Genomic DNA, 12,740 nt, shown 5'->3' with positions numbered 1-12,740 from the left:
TGACTTCCAGTGGGTAACGCTAACTCCTAATCCTAACCCTTCCCTCCCACAGCCTCCTAATGATCTCATCACACAACCTAACCTTAACCTTTCAGTCCCACAACTTAATCCCAATGCTCTGCCCCCTGCAGAATGTCCACATTTTACATGTTGATATTATAAACATGTCAGTATTCTGCACAATGGGCCTAATTCTGAGTTGATCGCAGCAGCAAATTTGTTAGCAGTTGGGCAAAACCATGTGCACTGCAGGGGGGGCAGATATAACATGTGCAGAGAGAGTTAGATTTGGGTGGGGTGTGTTCAAACTGAAATCTAAATTGCAGTGTAAAAATAAAGCAGCCAGTATTTACCCTGCACAGAAACAAAATAACCCACCCAAATCTAACTCTCTCTGCAGATGTTATATCTGCCCCCCCCCCCCCTGCAATGCACATGGTTTTGCCCAATTGCTAACAAACTTGCTGCAGCGATCAATTTAGAATTACCCCCAATGTCAACATCATAAATGTTGCCATTGTGGTGTCGACATAATTGCTGACATATTGAATATCAACATGGCATCCCATCGATAGGTAATCTACTGTGTAGCCTGTCATGCTTTTGCTCAAAAATTCTACAGCTTGTGGTGTTTTTTAGGTTTCCAAGGTGTGGGAATACAATGCTTACCGTACATTCAAAATGTAGAAAAGAGATTAAAAAAAAAGTGTATTAAATTGAACCTTTTAAGAAATGCAGGTTTGCTGAGAAGGCAGAATACACCTCCCAGTAGCATCTTCCACTTTATTCCTACATTGGGGAAGTAATTACTTTCTTACCCAATACAGTACATGGATCAATCATCCTAATTGCTCAATTTAAACTATCAATACCATTCCTTTTAAGAACAGCAGCCAATCAATTTTAAAGTTATCCAGTCATTTTGCTTTCTCTATCGTCCTAGTGGATGCTGGGGTTCCTGAAAGGACCATGGGGAATAGCGGCTCCGCAGGAGACAGGGCACAAAAAGTAAAGCTTTAGGATCAGGTGGTGTGCACTGGCTCCTCCCCCTATGACCCTCCTCCAAGCCAGTTAGATTTTGTGCCCGGCCGAGAAGGGTGCAATCTAGGTGGCTCTCCTAAAGAGCTGCTTAGGAAAGTTTAGCTTAGGTTTTTTATTTTACAGTGAGTCCTGCTGGCAACAGGATCACTGCAACGAGGGACTTAGGGGAGAAGAAGTGAACTCACCTGCGTGCAGGATGGATTGGCTTCTTGGCTACTGGACATCAGCTCCAGAGGGACGATCACAGGTACAGCCTGGATGGTCACCGGAGCCTTGCCGCCGGCCCCCTTGCAGATGCTGAAGTAAGAAGAGGTCCAGAATCGGCGGCAGAAGACTCCTCAGTCTTCTAAAGGTAGCGCACAGCACTGCAGCTGTGCGCCATTTTCCTCTCAGCACACTTCACACGGCAGTCACTGAGGGTGCAGGGCGCTGGGAGGGGGGCGCCCTGGGAGGCAAATGAATACCTATTTTGGCTAAAAATACCTCACATATAGCCTCCGGAGGCTATATGGAGATATTTAACCCCTGCCAGAATCCGTTAAGAGCGGGAGACGAGGCCGCCGAAAAAGGGGCGGGGCCTATCTCCTCAGCACACAGCGCCATTTTCCCTCACAGAAAGGCTGGAGGGAAGGCTCCCAGGCTCTCCCCTGCACTGCACTACAGAAACAGGGTTAAAACAGAGAGGGGGGGCACTAATTTGGCGATATGCTTATATATATATTAAGATGCTATAAGGGAAAACACTTATATAAGGTTGTCCCTATATAATTATAGCGTTTTTGGTGTGTGCTGGCAAACTCTCCCTCTGTCTCTCCAAAGGGCTAGTGGGTCCTGTCCTCTATCAGAGCATTCCCTGTGTGTGTGCTGTGTGTCGGTACGTGTGTGTCGACAGGTAGGAGGACGATGTTGGTGAGGAGGCGGAGCAATTGCCTGTAATGGTGATGTCACTCTCTAGGGAGTCGACACCGGAATGGATGGCTTATTTAGGAAATTACGTGATAATGTCAACACGCTGCAAGGTCGGTTGACGACATGAGACGGCCGACAAACAATTAGTACGGTCCAGACGTCTCAAAAACACCGTCAAGGGTTTTAAAACGCCCGTTTACTTTAGTCGGTCGACACAGACACAGACAGGGACACTGAATCCAGTGTCGACGGTGAATAAACAAACGTATTCCTTATTAGGGCCACACGTTAAAGGCAATGAAGGAGGTGTTACGTATTTCTGATACTACAAGTACCACAAAAGAGGGTATTATGTGGGATGTGAAAAAACTACCATAGTTTTTCCTGAATCAGATAAATTAAATAAAGTGTGTGATGATGCGTGGGTTCCCCCCGATAGAAAATTATGGGCGGTATACCCTTTCCCGCCAGAAGTTAGGGCGCGTTGGGAAACACCCCTTAAGGTGGATAAGGCGCTCACACGCTTATCAAAACAAGTGGCGGTACCGTCTATAGATAGGGCCGTCCTCAAGGACCAGCTGACAAGGCTGGAAAATATAATAAAAAGTATATACACACATACTGGTGTTATACTGCGGCCAGCGATCGCCTCAGCCTGGATGTGCAGAGCTAGGGTGGCTTGGTCGGATTCCCTGACTAAAAATATTGATACCCTTGACAGGGACAGTATTTTATTGACTATAGAGCATTTCTATATATGCGAGATGCACAGAGGGATATTTGCACTCTGGCATCATGAATAAACGCGATGTCCATAACTGCCAGAAGATGTTATGGACACGACAGTGGTCAGGTGATGCAGATTCCAAACGGCACAGTATGGCCGTATAAAGGAAGAGGACTTGTTTGGGGTCGGTCCATCGGACCTGGTGGTCACGGCAACTGCTGGAAAATCCACCGTTTTTTACCCTAAGTCACATCTCTGCAGAAAAAGACACCGTCTTTTCAGCCTCAGTCCTCTCGTCCCTATAAGATCATATCTGCCCAGGGATAGAGGAAAGGGAAGAAGACTGCAACAGGCAGCCTATTCCCAGGAACAGAAGCGTTCCACCGCGTCTGACAAGTTCTCAGCATGGCGCTGAGACCGTACAGGACCCCTGGATCCTACAAGTAGTATCCCGGGGGTACAGATGGGAATGTCGAGACGTTTCCCCTTCGCAGGCTCCTGAAGTCTGCTTTACCAAGTCTCCCTCCGACAAGGAGGTAGTATGGGAAAAAATTCACAAGCTGTGTTCCCAGCAGGTGACAATTAAATTACCCCTCCTACTACAGAAAAGGGGTATTATTCCACACTATATTGTGGTACTGAAGCCAGAAGGCTAGGTGAGACTTATTCTAAAAAAAATTTTTTTTGAACACTTACAAAGGTTCAAATTAAGATGAAGTCACTCAGAGCAGTGATAACGAACCAGGAAGAAGGGGACTATATAGTGTCCCGGGACATCAGGGATGCTTACCTCTATGTCCCAAATTTGCCCTTCTCACTAAGGGTACCTCAGGTTCGTGGTGCAGAACTGTCACTATCAGTTTCAGACGCTGCCGTTTGGATTGTCCACGGCACCCCGGGGTCTTTACCAAGGTAATGGCCGAATTGATGATTCTTCTTCGAAGAAAAGGCGTCTTAATTATCCCTTACTTGGACGATCTCCTGATAGGGGCATAGTCCAGGGAACAGTTGGAGGTCGGAGTAGCACTATCTCGGATACTGCTACAATCAGCACGGGTGGTTTCTAAATATTCCAAAATCGCAGCTGATCCCGACGACACGTCTGCTGTGCCTAGGGATGATTCTGGACACAGTCCAGAAAAAGGTGTTTCTCCCGGAAGAGAAAGCCAGGGAGTTATCCGAGCAAGTCAGGAACCTCCTAAAAACAGTGCATCATTGCACAAGGGTCCTGGTAAAAATGGTGGCTTCCTACGAAGCAATTCCATTCGGCAGATTTCACGTAAGAACTTTTCAGTGGGATCTGCTGGACAAATGGTCCGGATCGCATCTTCAGATGCATCAGCGGATAACCCAATATCCAAGGACAAGGGTGTCTCTCCTGTGGTGGTTATAGAGTGCTCATCTTCTAGAGGGCCGCAGATTCGGCATTCAGGATTGGATGCTGGTAACCACGGAGCCCAGCCTGAGAGGCTGGGGAGCAGTCACACAAGGGAAAAATTTCCAGGGAGTGTGATCAAGTATGGAGACTTTTCTCCACATAAATATACTGGAGCTAAGGGTAAATTTATAATGCTCTAAGCTTAGCAAGACCTCTGCTTCAAGGTCAGCCGGTATTGATCCAGTGGGAAAAACATCACGGCAGTCGCCCACGTAAACAGACAGGGCGACACAAGAAGCAGGAGGGCAATGGCAGAAACTGCAAGGACTTTTCGCTGGGCGGAAAATCATGTGATAACACTGTCAGCAGTTTTTCATCCCGGGAATGGAAACTGGGAAGCAGACTTCCTCAGCACGACCTCCACCCGGGAGAGTGGAAACTTCATTGAGAAGTTTTTTCCACATGATTGTAAACCGTTGGGAAATACCAAAGGTGGACATGATGGCGTCCCGTCTGAACAAAAAACGGGACAGGTATTGCGCCAGGTCAAGGGACCCTCGGGCAATAGATGTGGACGTTCTGGTAACACCGTGGGTGTACCAGTCGGTGTATGTGTTCCCTCCTCTGCTTCTCATACCTAAGGTGCTGAGAATTATAAGACGTAGAGGAGTAAGAACTATACTCATGGCTCCGGATTGGCCAAGAAGGACTTGGTACCCGGAACTTCAAGAGATGCTTACAGAGGTCTTATGGCCTCTGCCGCTAAGAAGGGACTTGCTTCAGCAGGTACCATGTCTGTTCCAAGACTTACCACAGCTGCGTTTGTCGGCATGGCGATGGAAAGCCGGATCCTAAGGGAAAAAAGGCATTCCGGAAGAGGTCATTCCTACCCTGGTCAAAGCCAGAAAGGAGGTGACCGCACAACATTATCACCACGTGTGGCGAAAATTTGTTGCGTGGTGTGAGGCCAGGAAGGCCCCACAAAGAATTTTCAACTCGGTCTTTTCCTGCATTTCCTGCAAACAGGAGTGTCTATGGGCCTCAAATTGGGGTCCATTAAGGTTCAAATTCGGCCCTGTAAATTTTCTTCCAGAAAGAATTGGCTTCAGTTCCTGAAGTCCAGAAGTTTGTCAAGGGAGTATTGCATATACAAACCCCTTTTTTTTGTGCCTCCAGTGGCACTGTGGGATCTCAACGTAGTTCTGGGATTTCTCAAATCACATTGGTTTAAAACCAGTCAAATATGTGGATTTGCAGCATCTCACATAAAAAGTGACCATGCTCTTGGCCCTGGCCTGGACCAGGCGAGTGTCAAATTGGTGGTTTTTTCTCAAAAAAGCCCATATCTGTTTGTCCATTCGGACAGGGCAGAGCTGCGGACTCGTCCCCAGTTCTCTCCCTAAGGTGGTGTCAGTGTTTCACCTGAACCAGCGTATTGTGGTGCCTTGCACCTACTAGGGACTTGGAGGACTCCAAGTTGCTAGAAGTTGTCAGGGCCCTGAAAATATATTCCAGGACAGCTGGAGTCAGAAAATCTGACTCGCTGTTTATACTGTATGCACCCAACAAGTTGGGTGCGCCTGCTTCTATGCAGTCGATTGCTCGTTGGATTTGTAACACAATTCAACTTGCACATTCTGAGGCAGGCCTGCCACAGTCTAAATCGGTTAAGGCCCATTCCACAAGGAAGGTGGGCTCATCTTGGGCGGCTGCCCGAGAGGTCTCGGCATTACAACTCTGCCGAGCAGCTACGTGGTCAGGGGAGAACACGTTTGTAAAATTCTACAAATTTGATATCCTGGCAAAAGAGGACCTGGAGTTCTCTCATTCGGTGCTGCAGAGTCATCCGCACTCTCCCGCCCGTTTGGGAGCTTTGGTATAATCCCCATGGTCCTTTCAGGAACCCCAGCATCCACTAGGACGATAGAGAAAATAAGAATTTACTTACCGATAATTCTATTTCTCGGAGTCCGTAGTGGATGCTGGGCGCCCATCCCAAGTGCGGATTATCTGCAATACTTGTACATAGTTACAAAAATCGGGTTATTATTGTTGTGAGCCATCTTTTCAGAGGCTCCGCTGTTATCATACTGTTAACTGGGTTTAGATCACAAGTTGTACGGTGTGATTGGTGTGGCTGGTATGAGTCTTACCCGGGATTCAAAATTCCTCCCTTATTGTGTACGCTCGTCCGGGCACAGTACCTAACTGGCTTGGAGGAGGGTCATAGGGGGAGGAGCCAGTGCACACCACCTGATCCTAAAGCTTTACTTTTTGTGCCCTGTCTCCTGCGGAGCCGCTATTCCCCATGGTCCTTTCAGGAACCCCAGCATCCACTACGGACTCCGAGAAATAGAATTATCGGTAAGTAAATTCTTATTATTACTACTATCCCTCAGTAAAAAAAATAAATCCCAGTCTATTATTTCAAATACATCACCCAACATATATCCCAAGCTCACTGGTCTGTCATTTCCTGAGTTTGATTTTGTTCCCTCTTTATATACAGAGCAGGGCCGAAACTAGGATTTACGTCACCCGGGGCAAGGCATTAACTTGGCACCCCCACTCGCGCATGTAACTATGTGTGCGTATATATATATATATATATATATATATATATATATATAAATCCAATATCTCAGCAGAGACAAGGCGGCACTCGAAGTCTTATTCAAACAAAGCTTATTGTTCTCTACGTTTCAGGGGATGAACCCCTTTCATCTCCTGACGAAAGGGGTTCATCCCCTGAAATGTGGAGAACAATAAACTTTGTTTGAATAAGACTTTGAGTGCTGGGTAAGAGGCATACCTGGGGATACAGGGGAGAGAGGCACAGCTGGATAACTTCTGATGGCCTCTCTAGCTCAGCTTCAGTTAGAGGAAGCAGGGGAAGAACGGAGGAGCAGCAGGAGACCTGGGGTCTGGGAAACTTGCAGAGAGGTCAGAGGAGTGAAGAGGGGAAGCTGGGCTGCTGGGTGATGTCAGTTATTCCCCTGGCCTCAGCTGTACTTCCTGTAGTCCCCCCCCCCCTTTTCTTCACTTATATAGTAATTAGCTGCTCTCCTCCTTCCCCACGTAGCACTGCCGCTGTGTGTCTTTGAAGTGAGGGGAGAGAAGACCTGGTCAGGGAGATCGCACTGAAATTGCTCCGTCCTGCACTGCCTAAGCTTCCTGCTGCCTGTCAGTTGTTTCACAGGTGCAGCAAGCAGCAGAGTTTCCCACTCTGCTCTTGCTGCGCTTGTCAAACAGCTGACAGGCAGCGATAAGCTTAGGCAGTGCAGGATGGAGCAATTTCAGTGCGATCTCCCTGACCAGGTCTTCTCTCCCCTCACTTCAAAGACACACAGCGGCACGCTTAGCAGTGCAGGACGGAGCAGTTTCAGCGCGATCTCCCTGACCAGGAGCCTCGCATTGCGGACCACACTTAGCGGACAGCGATAGCTCTGGTTAGGGGGTCTCGGCGCCCCCACCAATCCGGCGCCCAGGTCGCCTGCCCCCCTAGCCCCCCCCCCTAGTTTCGGCCCTGTACAGAGACCTTATTTTTCTACTGTCAGCCCTGTGGTTCTGATCCTGGTATGCAGGAGGCCTGTATATATAACTGAACATACTGTAGCTACCTCACTATATGTGGATAGAGAACATCTTATCTGGCTGGTTTCATTTAGTGTAGTAATAACTACTCCCTGCTCAGTTAGACCTATCATATCTATCTTTCTTTCTTTCATATTTACTGTAGCTATACTAGTCTCCTAGACAGAGGTGTAGCTAGGCGCCATGGTGCCCGGAGCAAGGGTATATTTTGGTGCCCCCCTCCCCTGTACTGAATTGGAGGCCTAGCCAACATGTGGTGGCATGTTACATTTGAAAAGAAACAATATTTAAAAATCATAAATTGGTGACAGGGCCAGTTCTAGACCTTTTTGAGCTCAGGGCAAAAGTTTCCTTTGGGTGCTCACCATGTATAAAATCGGGTCAGTGCGTGCCGAAGGCTTGCAACAACATAGGGGCATGGCAGTACAGGGTGTAATGGTTATCATTACTGCCTCATAGCACTGAGGTCATGGGTTTGATTCCCACCATGACCCTGTGTGGAGTTTGTATATTCTCCCCGTGTTTGCATGGGTACTCCGGTTTCCTCGCACAATCCAAAAATATACTGGTAGGTTGATTGACCCCCAGATCTGATAATCTCCTAATGCCTCAATGAAAATTATGGCCAAATGTGATTCCCCTTCCTCATACCTGAAACCCACCCAAACTCTCAATGAGAATAATGCACCAAAATTGCACCCCCTCCCTCTGATTTGATAATCCCTCAATGCCTCAATGAAAATAATACCCTAGAACTGCCATCCCAAACCTGATAATCCCACTATGCTTCAATGAAAATAATGTCCCAGAATTGCCCAAGGGGCAGAGAGAGCTGTGCCTTAGCAGCCTTAGGGGCAGAGAGAGCTGTGCCTTAGCAGCCTGAGGGGCAGAGAGAGCTGTGCCTTAGCAGCCTGAGGGGCAGAGAGAGCTGAGCCGCAGCAGCCTGAGGGGCAGAGAGAGGTGCTGCAGCAGCTTGAGGGGCAGAGAGAGGTGCTGCAGCAGCCTGAGGGGTAGAAAGAGGTGCTGCAGAAGCCTGAGACACAAAGTGATGCAGAGAGAGGTGCTGATGCAGCAGCTGGGGCAGAGAGAGTTGCTGCAGCATCAATGTCGAGAGAAGTGCTACAGCAACCATGGCACAGAGAGGTGCTGCTGCAGCCAGGGCAGAAAGAGGTGCTAAAGCAGCTGCTGCAGAGAGAGGTGCTGCAGCAGAGAGAGGTGTTGCAGCATCAATGTAGAGAGAAGTGCTGCAGCAGCTGGGACAGAGAGAGGTTCCACAGAAGCTAGGGCAGAAAGAGGTGCTGCAGCAGCTAAGGCAGAGAGAGCTGCTGCAACATCTGAAGTAGAGACATGTGCTGCAATTTCCAGGAAACTGAGAGTTGCGGCAGAGTGTGGCATGTGCCAGCTGTCAGTGTCTACCTAGTCTCCGAGTCAGTGTGCGCCCCCTCTGTTTCTCTTCCTCCAGCTCTGCGGCTGCCAGTACAGTGGCCCGAGGGAAGGGGTTGGTGCGCAGCAGTGCGCCCTCTAACTTTTTTGGCACCCAGAGCTCGCGCTCCACTGGAGCCACCCTCGCTACACCCCTGCTCCTAGAACATTTTGGTTCTTAACACCAACCCTCAAGTAACTCCCAACAGGTCATGTTTTGAGGATTTCTGTCTATGGCAGCAGGTTGGATAATTACTGACCCAGCAACATAGATTAGCTCACCTGTGCATTGGAAAGAGATCCACAAAACATGACATTTTTGGGGGTACCTCAGGACTGCAGATAAGAAGCACTGTTCTAGAAGATACAGTTCCTATAAAAACTATTCAACCTATGGCATTTATGTTTTACTTTCAAATTAAATTCTTACCACTGATATGGTGGAGAAGCAGCTGGCAGCGTCACTTGTAAGAAGCTACTGGCTGCTTCTCTTCCTAGTCAGCGGCCAGTGCTTCATCTGATGCCGTAGTGGAGTTGGGCCTGATTCTGAGTGATACGCAATGCTGATGATCACACAAATTGTCAATGGGACTAATTCAGACCTGATCGCTGCTGTGCGTTTTTGCGCAGCGGACGATCAGGTCTGAACTGGGCATGCATATGCACCGCAATGCCCGCAGCAACGGGGATTGCCAGGTAGCGACAGGATGGTGCGAAAATTCTGAACGCACCGGCGATCGCAAGGAGATTGACAGGAAGAGGACATTTGTGGATGGCAACTGACCGTTTTCAAGGACTGTACGGAAAAACGCAGGAGGGACCAGGCGTTTGGAGGGAGGGTTTCTTACGTCGGCTCCGGGCCCCGATCATCGAATGGAAGAGTAAGTCCTGGGCTGCACAGAGACTGCACAAAATTAGTTTGTGCAGCTCTGCTACACTTCCAAACGCACTCTTGCACAGCGAATTACCCCTCCCCCTGTAGGCGGCGACTACCTGATCGCAGGGAATCAGGGATCCAAAAAACACACCCTAGCGCTCAGGTCTGAATCACCCCCAATATTTTTAAACTGTGCATGCGTCTAAGTAGCTACAAGTTCTCACTGTGCATGCATCCTATAGTGTGTGCATACAGAGTCTGCCATGTATTGGAAATGAGTAGTTACTTAATGGTGACTGAAATGCACGGAGGTGTACCGCCTTATGGGCATGAAATGGGAGTGTCGCAGAAGTGGTTGCTAACAGACGCATACATTGGAGACTATACTCTAATGGAGACTCTGTACATAGCATGGGGCAGGTGCACGTTTCCGTGGTGCGTCTGGTTGTGTCTAAAGATGCACCTAACGGGATTGTTACATCTAAAGACAAAGGGCCCGATCCAGGGCACATAGGACACAAAGTACCAATGCTCAGTACTTTGCACATGCACAGTCATCAGATGCAGTACAGCAGCAGACATCAAGTGATTGACAGTCTGTAGCTGTTTGGGGAAGGGGTAAAGGGGGTTATGGCATTTCTCAAACCGGAGACGTGTCATCTCTGTTTGTGGGGGTGCCAAAGCCAGAGTCTCTGTCATTCAGTAAAGATTTCGTGGCCTCTTGGATGGAGCTGCGGCTAACCTTATGGGTCACACAGCTGGCCGATGGTGTTGCAGGTGACCCAATGCTGCATTTTAAGATGCAGCAATAGATCACACATACAAGCAGGATGCGTCTGCTTATACCATGCACCTCCTGCTGCACTTCTATATCTGAGCATCGCTGCTGCTTCCCAGTAAGCAGCAGCGATGCTGTCTCCATCCACATCTGAATCAGGCCCAAAGTGAGTGCCCCAGAACCTGCACAATCAAACACATTGAGATATCCACGGGGTCAGAGTACTGAGGGGGCGTGGCCAAAATCGGCAAGGGTTTGCCACACCACCTTTGAAAAGAAAATCTATGTAAAACACTGCAAAGAGGGACCACTGTCCACCCTCAGCAGCTGGTCCAGACCAGGGCCAAAACCAGGATTTTCATCCCCATGGGCAAGGCAGGAATTTTGCGCTCCCCCCCCCCCTTCTGTCACATGGTCCCCCAGCAGATTGTTCTACCACCTGCCCCCTGTGTGTTCCCATATGTTGCACTACCTCACTGCACTACATCATTACACTACATGCCCCATACACTGCACTGCATCACTACACTACGTGTCCCTATATGTTGCATTGCATCACTACACTACATCCCCTACACACTGCACTGCACCACACTACATGCCCCTATACACTGCACTGCACTGCACTACACTACATACTACACTACATCCCCTATATGCTACACTACACTACATCCCCTATATGCTACACTTCATCCCCCCCCCCCCCCCCCGTCCTCCTACTGCAGCTGTGAGGAAAGCACCAGCAGCTGGGGCCCAGTAATATAGGCCCTCATTCCGAGTTGATCGGTCGCAAGGCGATTTTAGCAGAGTTGCTCACGCTAAGCCTACGCCTACTGGGAGTGTATCTTAGCTTCTTAAAATTGCAACCGATGTATTCGCAATATTGCGATTACAAACTACTTAGCAGTTTCAGAGTAGCTTCAGACTTACTCGGCATCTGCGATCAGTTCAGTGCTTGTCGTTCCTGTTTTGACGTCACAAACACACCCAGCGTTCGCCCAGACACTCCCCCGTTTCCCCGGCCACTCCTGCGTTTTTTCCGGAAACGGTAGCGTTTTTTCCCGCACGCCCATAAAACGGCCTGTTTCCGCCCAGTAACACCCATTTCCTGTCAATCACATTACGATCGCCGGAGCGATGAAAAAGCCGTGAGTAAAAATACTATCTCCATTGTAAAATTACTTGGCGCAATCGCAGTGCGATTATTGCGCATGCGTACTAAGCGGAATTTCACTGCGATGCGATGAAAAATACCGAGCGAACGACTCGGAATGAGGGCCATAATGTCATCAGATGGGATGGCACATGGATTTCAGAACAGCCACCAGATCACACAGGTGGCTGTCTCAAAATGGTGCCTCAATGCTCACACTATAGGACAGTCCAGGAGAGACCAGCACTAACAGAGAGGACTGGGGGCAGTCACTAGGGACAGAGACTCACCACCAGGGCCACCAAAGTACAGTATGGCAGGAGGAAGCAGGGAGGACTGTGGGCTGCATCATGGAAACTAGAGTTCCGGATCCAGGTCTGTCCCCAATCAGGCAGCAGAGCATGCCACGCACACAGCGGGAGATAAAGCCACAGGATGATCCAGACACAAGCCCCAGGCGTCAGGAAGGATTCGGACAGCAGCAGGTGAGGGGAAAGTCCATGGAAGGCAGCAGAATAGACAGGTATGGTGGTCAGGTTGGAGAACCCTATCCTACTCCATGCTTCTTTGGCTGTATTGACAATGTTTGTCACCACAAACTAACAAAATTATCAATCCTTTTTAAAATTTGATCATTACTGATATTTCAAGTAATAGGATAAAGTCTTATGATTCCTAAGCTACAATAGCTATGTTGTGTATGGCATGCCCACTATGGGGGGTATTCAATTGTCTCCGCTAAATTTTTGGCCCAAAAATAAGGTATAATTGTGATTTTTGTCCGATGTTTTGCTTTCGGTTAATGAATGTTATCCATCCTTTTGGAGGGGAGGGGGGAGAGGGGGGGGGGGGGGGGCG

General features: G+C 48.7%; 1 protein-coding gene across 3 annotated transcripts in view; it reads left to right on the top strand.

Annotated features, from left to right (window-relative positions):
* Positions 1-12,740, top strand: part of CFAP46 (cilia and flagella associated protein 46) — a 798,890-nt gene that overhangs the window by 645,038 nt on the left and 141,112 nt on the right. The gene's annotated exons all lie outside the window — the stretch shown is intronic.

Source organism: Pseudophryne corroboree, chromosome 3, assembly GCF_028390025.1.
Source record: "Pseudophryne corroboree isolate aPseCor3 chromosome 3, aPseCor3.hap2, whole genome shotgun sequence".
NCBI lineage: Eukaryota > Metazoa > Chordata > Amphibia > Anura > Myobatrachidae > Pseudophryne > Pseudophryne corroboree.
This window is presented reverse-complemented; position numbering and strand designations above follow the sequence as displayed.